The following is a 14,576-nucleotide window of genomic DNA, read 5'->3' on the forward strand; positions in this document are numbered from 1 at the left end:
AGTGACATTTTGTCGAAAAATGAACTTTCTCATATTGACATGTACAAAGTTTGTATTGCTTCCTAAATATGTAAATATCCATCTACCTCGAAAATAAAGAAATGAATAAAATATAATCAAAATTGTAATTGTGACGAACACTTAAAGTTGGACATTTATAAAATAGGTTGTTTCGCAGAAGAAAGATGCTTATCTTTATCTGGATGCCCTGACCCACCTGTTTAATATTTTTTCTCTGTTCTTCTTTTAAAATGAAGAGAATTCCTTTACGATAAGAATTTACACTGTCAATTAACGATTAATTTAAATAATGTATTAAAAAAGTAATGCACAGTGAAGGCACGGAAATTGTCAAAATTCCTCATCTTTGATACGGAATATCTTTTGCGTTCCAAGTAGCACCGCATGATTACAAATTGTACTATATTCGGTACACTTTTCCCTATATATAGTTATGCACGATTAAAGTGTATCCATCGCTGCGTCGAGCGCGAGCGCCAAAATCATGCGAGACGCGAAGAATCTCTTCGCACGCGCGCGAGCGGACTGTTTCCATTGTAGCCTACAAGCAATTGTTTATTACGTGCTGCAGTTTATTTGCTTTTCGTCTCCATACGAAATACATCTTACCAAGTTCGAAGAATATACGCTACAAACAGCAAAACATTATGTGCAACATTATGGATGGTATTACATACCTGCCTCCATACACAAGATATTAATCCACGGCAAGGATATAGTACAAAATGCTTTACTTCCGATTGGACAGCTTTCTGAGGAGGCACAAGAAACGAAACACAAAGATTTCACAAAATTCAGAAGCAGGAACACGAGAAAAATTCCAGGATCAACACAAACGAGGATTTACTTCATAGATTGCTCATAAGTTCCGATCCGTATATATCGACAATAAGAGTAACATCACAAAGTAAAAAGAAAAAGCCGCTAGATCAAGAAGCTGCAGAATTGATACTTACACAGATTTAAGTCAATCAGCCAATAAAGTAAGTAAAATGTTATTAAAAATAATTAAACATATTAAATTATTTATCATTAAAAAATGATTATTTTTTCATATTTTTCAGTGAAAATTGCATCGCAATAACTTTTACGATTCAAAAGCTATGACAAAGTGTCACTGAATTTCTCGATACGGACCATTAAAAAATTTTAATTATAAATTATTAGAAAAAATAGTTTGTAAACTTATAATATATGTAAACAATTTTGTTTTAAGAAAAAAGTATCGATAAAAATTAATTAATAAATATTGTTTAACAAATGAAAAAAATATTTAATTATCTATAGGTAAAAATGGCTATTTTTTAAATATTTTTAGTGGAAATTTCATTGCAATATCTCTAATGGTTCAAAAGTTATAACAAAATGTCACTGAATTTCTCGATCCGGACCACTGTGCGCCGCGCCGCGTCATCAAAAAAAGTCTGATGGCGGTCTATTAGACCCGATTAAATGAAACGGGACGGCGCGCGCGGGGTGAACACATAAATCGCATCGGCGACATTTCAACGATTCAACAAGGAAAACATTAGTAAAATAAAGCACGATGAATTACAATCGCTGAAACAAGTTAAGCAAAGACATTCGAGCGTTTTTCCCCGATGGTTTTTCTTCTTTTTGACATATGTAGTATATGTATGTATAGCCTGACGTTATCGTGACCAAGCGAAAACGTGATTAGTGATTTCTATTCACGAGCCAACGACGTTTTATTTTAATTCGCCGATTATTTTTCGCAATCGTCCGTGACAAACAGCCGTATTAATTAAGTATTTCGTATCCGGAACCGCAGCGCAGATTGGTCCTCGTTCGTCATCGAGGCAACGCGACGTATTCCTCTATATCTACATATGCATATGTATGTATGATAAATCGTGTAGTTCCCTCGTTAAGGCACCGAGGTAGCATTTCTTGAAGTATATATCGGCATTAACTGATCGCACATTAATTTTTTTCCCTTTAATAATAATTAGCACGCACGACAAATTTATTAAAATCTGACTTGTAAATCCTCTCTGTTACTAAAGCAATGTATTTCCAGGTATAATTTACGACTCGTAAGAATTTTCAAGAGCGGCGCGTGGTGGCATCGATCACGAGACTTAATAATCGGATAACAGATTGCAAACGATTAAGTTCCAATTATGTCAGAGATCACGGTGGTCTAATCTCTCAGCTTTGTATGTGTACATGTCAACGGGCGACGTCATAGATACGTATATCGTAACGAAGTACATACATATGTATATGTATAGGGAAGATTCGTGTGGGAGCATTGACAACGGAATACATACTACATACATATACATATACATATGTAGACTGTACACGTGTACCGAACTTTGCAATAAGTATTTTACGATACGCTAAATGAATGGTCGGTTTATCGATCGGTTTTTTTGCGGTGGAAAGAAAGTGTCAACGCGATTCGTATAACAATATACATAACATAACGTTTCGTCGGAAGCCTTAGCACTATTTTCGAAAAAAATCATCAGAGGACACGCGTCAGCGAGCACTCGTGATAACAGAATACATAATTAAAAATCGCAGATAGACGATTATCCGGTCAGAGTACGTGTTCGTCGATGCATACTGTTGTTGCCAGTTCAAGATCATTGCATTTAATACATATACATATACATATATGTGTATGATTAAGCACTATCTTTCTTTACAAATGCCCCTGATCTTTCGCGTTGTTTGATAACATTTGCAGTTTGAACGGATTCTCGCGTTCGGACGTCTTGCAACTACAAATGCGATATTATGTACACTTGGATTGCATACAAATACAAAGTCCTCGTTTAAATGTTCTCTGTGAAAGTGACGCAGCGGCAGTTTAACCTCTCGATGTGAACCAAGTTATCCGACGACCATGAGCGTCGTTTGTCGCTCGTCTGTTCCAATCGAATCGAAAGTAATGGCACATAAATCGAAACCTCGACGATAAATGCGATCGCGAAACACGCTTCTTGAACAATCGGATTCGCAAGGTTCATTGAGATTTCTGCAGACGGGTCTAGGTTACACATTTTTTTACGCGTTCGCCGATTGTTCCGCAATTTCAATCTCTCTCGGCCGTCGCGCGTCGCGTCGAGACGCTGACAGTAACAGGCCGGTAAATCTCTCTACAAAATAACAGCATTCCAAAGTGCATTCGTTCGATAATTTCCAGACGTTGAGAATAATGTGTTATAATTAGGCTGTACAAGATACCGGAGGTACATTTATTATTATTATTATTATTTATTATTATTATTTATTATGCACGGACCGAGGTCCATTTACAATAGAATAAAGACTTACAATAGAATAAAGACTTAACATAAATTACTAAGAAAGGACATGCATAAAAGAAAAGAAAAAACTATTGGTATAAAGGTACTGATATTATGAGTTAATTCTGTGTAATTTTTTTTTGAAAGTTTGTAACGACCCATTAAAATAGTCAATACTATTATATAGAGTGTTGGAATTCGCAATAATTCGATTAATAGGATTTGTTAATCCATATGTGGATTTGCATTTAAGTGTTTGAAAACCTGCTCGAGATCTCAAAGCACGTTCAGGTGCGTAAAAATTGATTTGCATAAGGAGAGAGGTACAATCTATATGATTATTAATTAAATTAAAAATAAAGCTCTGGTCGGATACTCTTCTGCGAGCAGACAATGTTTCCAGGTTGACTATGGTTAATATTGTGGAGTAATCGTGATCAAATTTTATTTCTCTCCTTAATGGTTTTAATCGGTTGAAAATAATACAACACGATTCTTAAATTCTTTCAATGTTTCCACTGTTTATACCTTCGTATCCTTCGAGTATTGTATTACGCGTCCGTGGAGAACCCAATTTCACATTCGAAGCTCGAATTAGAAAACAAATGGAGTTTATTTACAACTTTCGGCGATTTCCCAATGTGTTGCAATTTGATTTCGCACTCGACGAGGTGAAACGAGGAGCCTTTTGCAACCGTGGTGTTTCAGTTTTCTTCCCTATCTAGAAACACGATCTCTTAATTGTTCGCCAGCGTGAACGCGTGCATCGGTAACCGTAAGAAATCCGAGAGAGTGAGAGAGAGAGAGAGAGAGAAAATCGAACGCTTTCGTGGGGGCCGGTGAACCGTGGAGTGGGCAAAGAAATCCCTGTGATCGAGCCTCGAATCGGGGACATTCCAGCGATCGGTCAGTTTAATCACTCGATTCGGCTAATTGTCTCCGCGAACGTTGATCGGCCTGGAACCAACGCGTTCCAAACTTTTCGAGCATGGAAAGTCCCTCATCCGTGGCCGTGTGGCCTTGCGCAAATACCGGCACAGTTTTTCTTTTGCAAGAACGTGCAGACGCGCACCATGGAATTACGAAAACAAATCGCGAGTGCGAGCAACGGGCCGTCATAGCAGCCGTCATAATCCGCAGGAGGCGGGCATGATCGAACGTAAACTAATACATAGAGTTACACACCGTTTTACAGGTAGCTGACGAATCCTGGAGAACGTTTGAACGTAAAACCAAGTGACAAATTATTATCCGGTACGAATTCATTTTGACAGAAATCAAATCAATTTCGCAATAGCCAGGTGCACAGGAGGTATCGACATCCGGATTAAAGTAGATTCTCAAATAATGGGATTTAAGAAGATCGCAGTGATTTCGCGAGCATGATCCATCACGTGAGAGGTCTTGCCGAATGATAATGGAAAGTCTCCTGGTTTTTCTTGCGCAACGGCAATGTTGGAGGTTCTTTTTGCTCTTGAACTGGATGTGTCTGCTTCGAACATTAAGCTGTATCGATACAATCTTGCTATCCTCAAAGATTACCGATAATCTTGAATATTTACAAATTTATCAATGATTTCATCTTCCAAGGTTCGGATCCAAGGCAACTCACGAATTAAGATACAAACTTCTAGACGGCGCACAGTGGTCGGAAATCGCCAAAACGTGCCCAAAATAGGAAAGAGTACTCCAATTTAGTTCAAAATTGATACTCATAGGTTTTTAGGTTCGCTGATTATAAATCTGATGTCAAAATTACAAAAAACAAAATGGCGGATTCAATATGGCGGATGCGTAACCCAAAAAATTATTGGATTCTCTTGAAAATTAGTAGCCAACAACCGTAGTCCCGTTGAAAGCACCGGTTCTCGTTAGATCACCGAAGTTAAACAACGTGGAACGTGAACGGCACTAGGATGGGTGACCGTCTGGTCAAAAACCGGAAAGTGACCCACCCGGGGTGTTTTTCACGTGTTGTTGGCAAAAGGTGGTTCGAAACCCACCATAAACAGTAGGTCCCGCTGAAAAAGGCGATCGTGAGAGTGGAAAGAGGAAGAGGATTGGTAAATGAATTTGAAACCCCGAGGGGACCAAATATCTCTCATTTCATTTTCATTCTTGAAAATTAGTATCCCCATATTTCTCGTCTCGGCGTATACCCGTGGCAGTGGCGCACCCAGGATGCCATCTTGGGGGGGGGGCCCAGTTGAACCCAGCCCTCGGTTTTGCGTGATGACCTTTTTTTACCCAACATATCTGTCGAGAGCTATTCCGCGATTTTATTTTTGAAAGCTAAACATTTTTTCTTGGGGGGGGGGGACTTGGCCCCCTGGCCCCCCCTGGGTGCGCCACTGATCCGTAGAATACCCCCACTTCTCCCGGCCGCGCATCTCGCTCCCCGTGGCGGCCATAGTGCTCGCAGCAACTACGGCCGCCAAGGGGATTGAATTCGGACATTTGTAATACGGACATGCACTCCGTATTACAAAAAAAATTAAACCGACTTCGAAAAAACGCACTAAAAAGTATATAAAAACGCCGCCTCCAAAAAGATTGTATTGTATTTAAGTTCGTGTGTATTCACATAAATTAAATGGAAATTATTTTATACTTTTTAGTGCGTTTTTTCTTTTTAAAAAGTTTTTTTTTATTTCACACTTTTTTATATACTTTTTAGTGCGTTTTTTCGAAGTCGGTTTAATTTTTTTTTTAAAGTTTTTTTTTATTTCACACTCTTTTTATCTCTGTCAGCCGTCACATTCCAAATCGTAATTTATAAATATCTGAAAGCCGCAATCGATAACGGTAACGACGTCGCGTCGTTATTGTTCCTAATGTCTAACATTCAGCGGAGTTCACAACGGTATCACCACCCTACATTTTCGCAAATAAAATCGTAATTAATAAAAAAATGTAAAAATCTTTTGCACGGGACCATCCCGGGAACATACTCTACAAGATGCAAAAGGTTTCGTTCCGATTGGTCCATCCATCTCGGCGTAATCGGTGAACATACATAGAAAAAAAAAGCGAAAAAAAGGGCACATAAGATCGAATTGAGTAACCTCCTCCTTTTTCGAAGTCGGTTAAAAATAGTCATAATAACTAAAGTTGCACCTAGGGTTGTCCAATCTTTGTTGATTCTACTAGGTGATACTATAATCTAAAAGTGTGTACAAGTCCCACATGCTCACAATCCCTCACAATCGTAACTACTTCCCTAGTTTTTGAAATTTTTGTATGAAATTTTTATACATCCCGTATAATAGATTATCCATAATTATTTGCACCTTATACAATACATAAGTATGATTTAGTTGCCTCCAGTGATACCCTCCATATTATAGAATGAAAATTAGCACAATATAATGCAAATGTAGCGAGTTATGCACACTTCGCTGACGCGATAATTCGCAGTACGTAGCTGCGCTCTCAAAGAATGTCACTTTCATACTGAATTTCCCGGTCTGGTAGAAGGGCCAGACACTTTTTTCAATAACCATAAAACAGCCCAAACATAAGTACAACCAACCCAAGGATCCAAAACTCTCGATTTGAAAGTTCATTTTTTCGATTTTTGGGCACGTTTTTGAGCAAATCGACCACTGTGCGGCGCGGCGCAGCGCGTCGTTTTTAAGAGTTTAAGATGAGTGCCCGAATATTAATGGAAGAGTCACTGTAAATATGAATGATAATCTCGGTTCAACCGAATCGAAATGAGAAGAAATGCAGGATCGCTTTCACTCTGCTTCCGGAGAAGAAAGCAAATTCTATCTCGCCGCACATTTTTAGAAAGTTCTCGCGATTGTTCCTGCGAAGGCCGAAACGTTTTCAACGACTCCGATACATGACACAGATACTTGGTTAATAGATTGTAATGTGTATATATAGATGTAGATTGTAGATCTTTAATTTCTATCTAGATAGATATCTGAATTTCTTTGAAAATCGGTTATTTCAGTCTGCTGAACGCATTCAGCAGTTTCTCGATCTTCGATGGATCGGTTCGCCAGCAATCGAAACGCAAGAATAGCCTGAAATTCGCTTCGTCGAAAAATAATCAGGACTGCTTTCTACATATTAGGAGACCGGAGACGTGCTATTAGCTCTTGTACATACATATAATACATACTGTAAGAAATTGCCAGTTTTTTCCGATCGACACAGATCTTTAGATATTCAAGATACGCAGCATTAGCATAAATACAACATGTATCGAGTGATTAGCGTTTTTTGATTGCATAAATATAATATAAATGGTTGCCGTTACGGCTTCACGATGAAGAAGGCAATTTATCCAATTTATATTTTAATTCTGCCAAGTTTGCGATCTCTGCCTGAGCTGGAGAATTATGATTCACGATTTATGATTTATGATTTATGATACACATATGTGAAACTGTGAAATACATAAATAATATAAAACGTAGGATGCTGCATGGAATTTTACCACCATATTTTAGGCGGTCTACTATTCAGCGTTGATACCCACGGAATTTTAATTAATATCGAGACCAAGGATTCTCATCCCGAATAAACGAAAACAGCGCGACTAATAAATTTAATCCTGTATCTAATTTTCCAATTCCCAGGCAATCAGAATTTTTAGTGGCATTTTATGACGTTACAACTTCGTTAACAACTATAAAAAGCTGTAATACATAATATTAAAATTCTCCGAATCATTTTACTCTTTCAAATTGTGCAGACACATTTCTTCCGTATAAATGTATAAAAAATATCTATAAACAGAAACTATCCGCGATATTTAAGACACGAGAACGCAATGGCATATTTTTTCAATAAATATTTCTCCTCGTGCCAGATACAGGATTAATTATTTGTCGTGGTGTACTTACTCGGTAAAGTGTCTTTTCAGATTGAAAAGTCTATTTGAGGAAACACGTTTGCACTTTGCACGCCACCGTATGAAAATGAGACAACTAATTTGAACTTTGTAGCAGTCAGTCAAGTAGGAACTTCTGAAAGCTGTCAGGATCTTATTGTTAGTCACTTATGTATTAGATAATTGCAATATACAACAGCTCCATTGACATCGGTTACACGAACGTCTGCTGTTGATACTTGTGTAATAGGAAATTTCTAAACAGTGCGAAGATCATTCTGCTATCCCGCAACAGCTGACTGTGAGTATCGTTATCGATCTCTATGCGAGTACCTTAAGCGCGGTACACTTTTTTCATTTTCATACCGAACGAACTAATCTAAACTCGATTTTGATCGATAAAAAATCAATTCACTGTATCGCGAGTGTAGAATGGATAATCATTTTGGTTTAGCCAAGAGAAATTACAATTTTCTAGTGGCCAATAACTGCACGTTAACGAACATTGCTCAAACGATAACAGAAATAATTGTCAAGTATCGTGATAACATCGACAACCTTTCAACGCAATTCACTGAATAAGATGATCAATGTTTGCACGAGGCATCGATTAGCGTTCCGCGTTTATCTCGATCTTTTTGAATGTTTTTTCGCGCGCGAATCTTCAGGTTTGTTTGCGTTCGGTAGCGATTAGTTAGTGTCATAGTTGAAACACTGCAGTTTGTCCAAATCACTCGAGGCGCGAGGCCGAGCACAGTCTCGAATCGCAACGACTCGGAATCGCAAACGATTGCAACTATGTATTAGACAGTGGATCTTTATATGAAATCAAAATTGGTTACGTTTCCACGAAATTTCATTGAATTTTGATTTTGCATCAGATAAAGACTTGTTCTCACAGTTAGAGTATAAACATTCTTCCTAGGTTGGGACGCCCTGTATCCACGGTGATCAGGTATCGCATCGTGACGGCGCGGCGGCCCAGGGCGCGCTCTGATTGGTCCGTGTTTTTCGTTAATAACTCCTAAACAAAGCCGCAGTTGACTTTGGTGCAAAGGAAAATGTCTCTTAGAATGATCTCAGGAACCACCCCCTTTCGGGATTTTCACTTGTTTTGGGACACCCTGTATAGGGATTGCAATCCCGCAAAGCGGGATCCCGCAATCCCGCAGGATCCCGCGTTATTTTTTGGTCCCGCATTTCTTAAATAGGTGAAGCGGAATCCCGCAAATTTTGCGAGGCTATGCGTCCCAAAATTTCGCGAATGACGACGCGCACGAAGAACTTTTTAGATGGTCTGTCATGAAGATATCGACAAAACTTTAAAAAAAGAGATGATTTCCTTTGAGTATGGCTTACGAATATTTTTTCATTAATCGACCTTCAAGTGTAGAGGCTTAACGAGCTTTTTCCGCTGCAGGATATCTTTTTGTAATGACTTGAGGACCGAACTAGAAGATACAACAATTAATAGACTGCTTTTTACGATCATATTTTCAAAGTTCTAGAAATTAAAATTTGTTTTTATAATTTTAACATTTTTCAGATTTTAATCTAATTAAAATTATATTCACAGACAGGTCGATTACATATAGTAACGTACAACATATTGGTAAAGGAAAACATTCTTCCGATTCACCTCAGCAATTAATATATAATATCGTAGCTTCGTTATTGATATAATAATTTTTTATTTAAATAATACCTTCTTCTAATAATTACTAGATATAACGAATTATTATATCATATATTTTATACAACTAGACACGTATATGTATACATACATTTCAATTATAGTTTGTTTTCCAAAAAGAGATTTATTTAATTTAAATTTATGTAGATTTAGATTTTATATGTATTCTGTTAATAAATTTTGACTAATATGATTAAAGATGATTATCTCATTAAGTAAAGTTTCTTTATTAAATATATATTAGATTGAAGACCTAAATCCTTAGTCCCGCGGGACCCCGCGGGATTGAAATAAATCCCACATCAATCCCGCGGGATTGAAAATGGCGCGGGATTGCAATCCCTACCTGTATAATGTATAACAATGACTATGGTCACGTATGCCGTATGGCGTGAGACTCTTTCGGTTGACCGGCAGACCGAAACGGAAACGTGTTTCCTACAAAGACTTTGATCTCTTCGAATGCTGCGCTTTAATTGCTAATCGACTATCATTCCGTGACAGCGGAAGCGTCGTGATTCATTTTCCTGGATCGCCGCAGAGTTACGTGCTATCAGCCACGGGGCGATCTTTCCGCGAAAATATCGACGCGAACAGGCGCTGCGTCATCCTAAAGTACAAAGAAGAGGCCGTTCATACCGTATGCCGTACACATACGTATGCATACATGTTCGCGGCTATCTCCGAAAATTATCAATGCGAATAAAAAGTTCGAAACGACAGTGAATCTTTCATAATTACGAACTGTTGGGTCTCCCTCAACGACTGCGCTTCATCATTTCTTTTCAGATTGTTATATGGAAGAAGAGTTTTAAACTATATTTTACTGTGGTAGAATCGCCGAGAGTCTATTTAAAAGGTAAAGCGTGAAACGCACCGATGCATAGGTAACAGAACTATTTCCCGACTCGCCTTGGAATCGTAAATATACATATGTAGTTATTTATACACACATACATATATAAATGGGAGAAGAATGAGGCTCGTGGCGGTTAGCGAATCTTCACGTACAGACGTGACGCGATGCGACGCGACGGTTAAAAGTTAAAACACGATGACTAATTCCAGGCGCGTTCAAGATCAATATTCAATCTCGTATGGAATGAACTTGACAGAATGCGAATTCTTGTGACGGCATCGCCAGCGATAACAGTAAACGGTGGGTGAGCAAGATCGGGCATAAAACGCCCACCTGTAATCGGTCAACGATTATATCGATGAGATCGATATTTCATCGAGAACGTATTATTTATACACACCCAAACAAATTCCACGTGCGTTCTCGTAACTTCTTCTTTCGAACGTGAACAATTTTGTGATCGTACGTCGTCGTACAAGATAGAGAAAAGTTCACCATTCTGATCCTGATTCTGAAAAACCAGAAGGAAAATGGAACATTTCCGAAATAATTGTTGAATTTTCAGTGGATTTGAAATGGCTTTCTCTCTCCTTGGTAGTTTTACTCGAAAGGTAAGTTCGACAACCTAAGAAGCACTACGAAATCGATTTTAATAGATCGAGACCTGAAAACCGTGACTTTGCTGCTTAACTATATAATTGGCGAAACTCGGTCGTAGAAATCGCTTGGATACGGTCGTAACGTACTTTTTACTAGCGCGCGACCTCTCTCTCTCTCTCTCTCTCTCTCTCTCTCTTTCCATATTTTATCAAGTCGCGTAGCACAATCTACTAGAGTTACATATATGTAATCGTTCCTAAATTATCAAGTCCACTTCTATGTGGATGGAGACAATGCAAACCATGTAAAATTATACAGATTCATTTAAAATAACATCAGTGACCTTGGACACCACGTCGATCATATTTACGTCACAAATATCTTTTGCTTTAAAGAAAAAGTTTCTCTGTTTCGTTACAAATAATGTAGACATTTTAGATTTCATTTTCAAGCAACGCACGCTGTATACCATTCAAAAGCGCGCCATTTTCGTTATCTACAACTGCGGTAAGCATGATTACGATAAGAGTCTCTGTTGTAATATTTGCTTGTTCAAAACAAGTATTTCTTGCTTTAAAAATTTCATCGTGCCGTTCAAAATGATGTAAATGGTTTAGGTTTGATTGATATGGCCCGCGTATTTTATATGTATATGAATGTATGTATATTTAAAAGTGCGTCGCTTGTGTGAAACGGAAACACGTGGCACGGGCTCGATCTTGGCGCAACCTCAGAAGTTAACAAAACGCTGGTGACTTAACGGCATACGTCATAACGCAACAACCATGTGACGCTTCAATGGTAGCGGAGCATTTCAATAACGAATCAAACAGGGTGTAAACATAATCACATGTCAGACGCGACATTGTCTATGATCTGTTTCGTAAAGTTTTATGTAAGAAAACGAGCAACTATATCTGATCTCGTTCGATCGCGTATCGATAATTCGCAGTACGAGTGGCGGATGACCTTAACGCACACGCTCGTGCTAATGTTTGGCAACGTAATCGGACATCCGAAGGCTTGCATCGAAGTGCCAGGCGCCAGGTGGCCATTTTGAAGCCTTCGTATGCAACTTGCGATAATAACACGGTTAAAAAATCCTTTCTGTTATATCCCATAATAATAGTTTTTACAAAATATCCGCGATCGAGCCGTGATCGAGACGCACGAACGTATCCGCAATCTGAATTTCTATATTCGATCAATTGCGAGCATTCATCGACTGAGCCTATAAATAAAAGAGTTTGATCGTTGCAACGCAACTAAGTTGCACACGTACCACTGAATCCTTCCCGAACTTCGCGATAACGAGACTAAAAACCGGTACATGTGTATAGTGTATACTGTATACAAACGTTGACAAACTTCAAAACATTCGACCACAATATTCGATTCTCTTGCGCGCGTGTCAACTCGCAAATTTCCACCCCTGAACATTCAATTTCATCGAGTATAAGTCACATGAAATGCTTATTGTACCGACACACAAAAACCAAACGATACGTGCAATGTCAATAAAAAAATGCCGAAACACCAATTTATCGATGGCCTGCTCCACTTCGCTACGAACGAGTTCGCGTGCTCGTACAAAAAAATATATATTATAATTATGGACAAGAGGTTCTGTCAGCATTGCGAAACGTTGCCAAATATCGCTGACGGTTACCAATTATAATATCGATAACTCGAAACTGATTACACGGAGAAAGAATTGTATAAATAACAGCCACAAATCGTCTTACGTTGTTGTTAGCTGGGCTGTCAGTGGACGAACTGGTTCGCGAGCAAGCGTGATGCCAAACGACCTGAAACTCCTATGACAGACGACCTGGCACCACAAAAGTTTGCAGAGGACTGACGGGACTGACCGACCAGACCGACCGTGTCGTTGTCGTTGTTACGGTTTACAGTTTACGGTGTGCCGTCTTCCTCTCTCTCTCTCTCTCTCTCTCTCTCTCTCTCTGTCTCGCACGCTCTTTTCTCTGTGGAATGGAACGCAAGCGTACACCACGGTGCCGCTCGCGGATCGTTGATTGGCGCATGTCCCCCAAACGTTCCATGGGTATCATTTGGGAACACTCGACAGTGTCGAATACATAATCACAATTTGATCGACTCATTTTAAAGAGAACTCACACTTTTATCTACACATTCTGTGTAACGATACCTATAAATATCTGCATAACCTACTTTGACTTGTACAGTCGTTTACATCGAAACACGTGAAACGAAACGCGACGAGGAACTATTACAGACATTCTTTTTAGACAGTTAAGAATTCTAAGGTTCTACGGTTCGGATGCAGATTATTATTATAGGAATTCTGAACAACACACGAATCACAATCACGATGTGAAAATATTTATAAACTATACCGAATCGAGGAAATGAAATTATTGGAAGAAACGAGATTTAAATAATTTCGAAATAGTTGAGGATATGCGCAACGAATGACAGTCAAATTAAGCGGACCCTACACGGTCAATCAGGAATGACAGTCTGATTGAACAGTCAGACTGTCAATCCTTACTTCAATCACGAAGGAATATTTCCAAATATCTGGAAATCCGTCAGTCCATTTCATCAGTCCGTCAGTATTAATCTTTCACTATCAATCCGAATGTCAATCTTCGACGTGACTGTCATTCCGATTGACCGTGTAGGGTCCGCTTTACAGTTGAGCCAAGTTGAGCGCCGATTACAACGGAGATTTGAATCAAGCATAGATAGTTTTGCAGGTAGCGCCACTGTACGTATGACCACGGAAGAGGTACGCTGATAGACCAATCGCCCAGTGAATTTTTCTGTTGCACTTGCACGCTCGTGACGGGCGTTTCGTCAGGTCTGATCAGTCTGATGTCTGATCCAGATTGATCCAGATCCACTATACTTGGTTCCAAATAAGAAGCTGGTTCAGGAACGATCAGGAACGATAAATGTTGGAACCAGAGTTGGGCAAAAATTTTATGTAAATAAACATTTTTGCCCAACTCTGGTCATAACATCAAAGACACAACTCGTTAGCCATTTGTATTTGATCACTTTCGTGGATCTAGTTCCAACATTTATCGTTCGTCAGCGCAGAGGGCGTAAGAACAATCCGCTTGTAATAAGTATAAATAACTACGTTGAAATTTTATTCTTGAATACGGCGACAACTCCGTATGCGTTTAGGTTTGGATTATCCGATTTAGGAACACAAATATCAAGAATTTCGACAAAAGTTACTAAATATACTTATATTATACATGCGTATGAATCCAGAGCAGACTA

This window comes from Lasioglossum baleicum, chromosome 9, assembly GCF_051020765.1.
Source record: "Lasioglossum baleicum chromosome 9, iyLasBale1, whole genome shotgun sequence".
Taxonomy (NCBI): Eukaryota; Metazoa; Arthropoda; class Insecta; order Hymenoptera; family Halictidae; genus Lasioglossum; species Lasioglossum baleicum.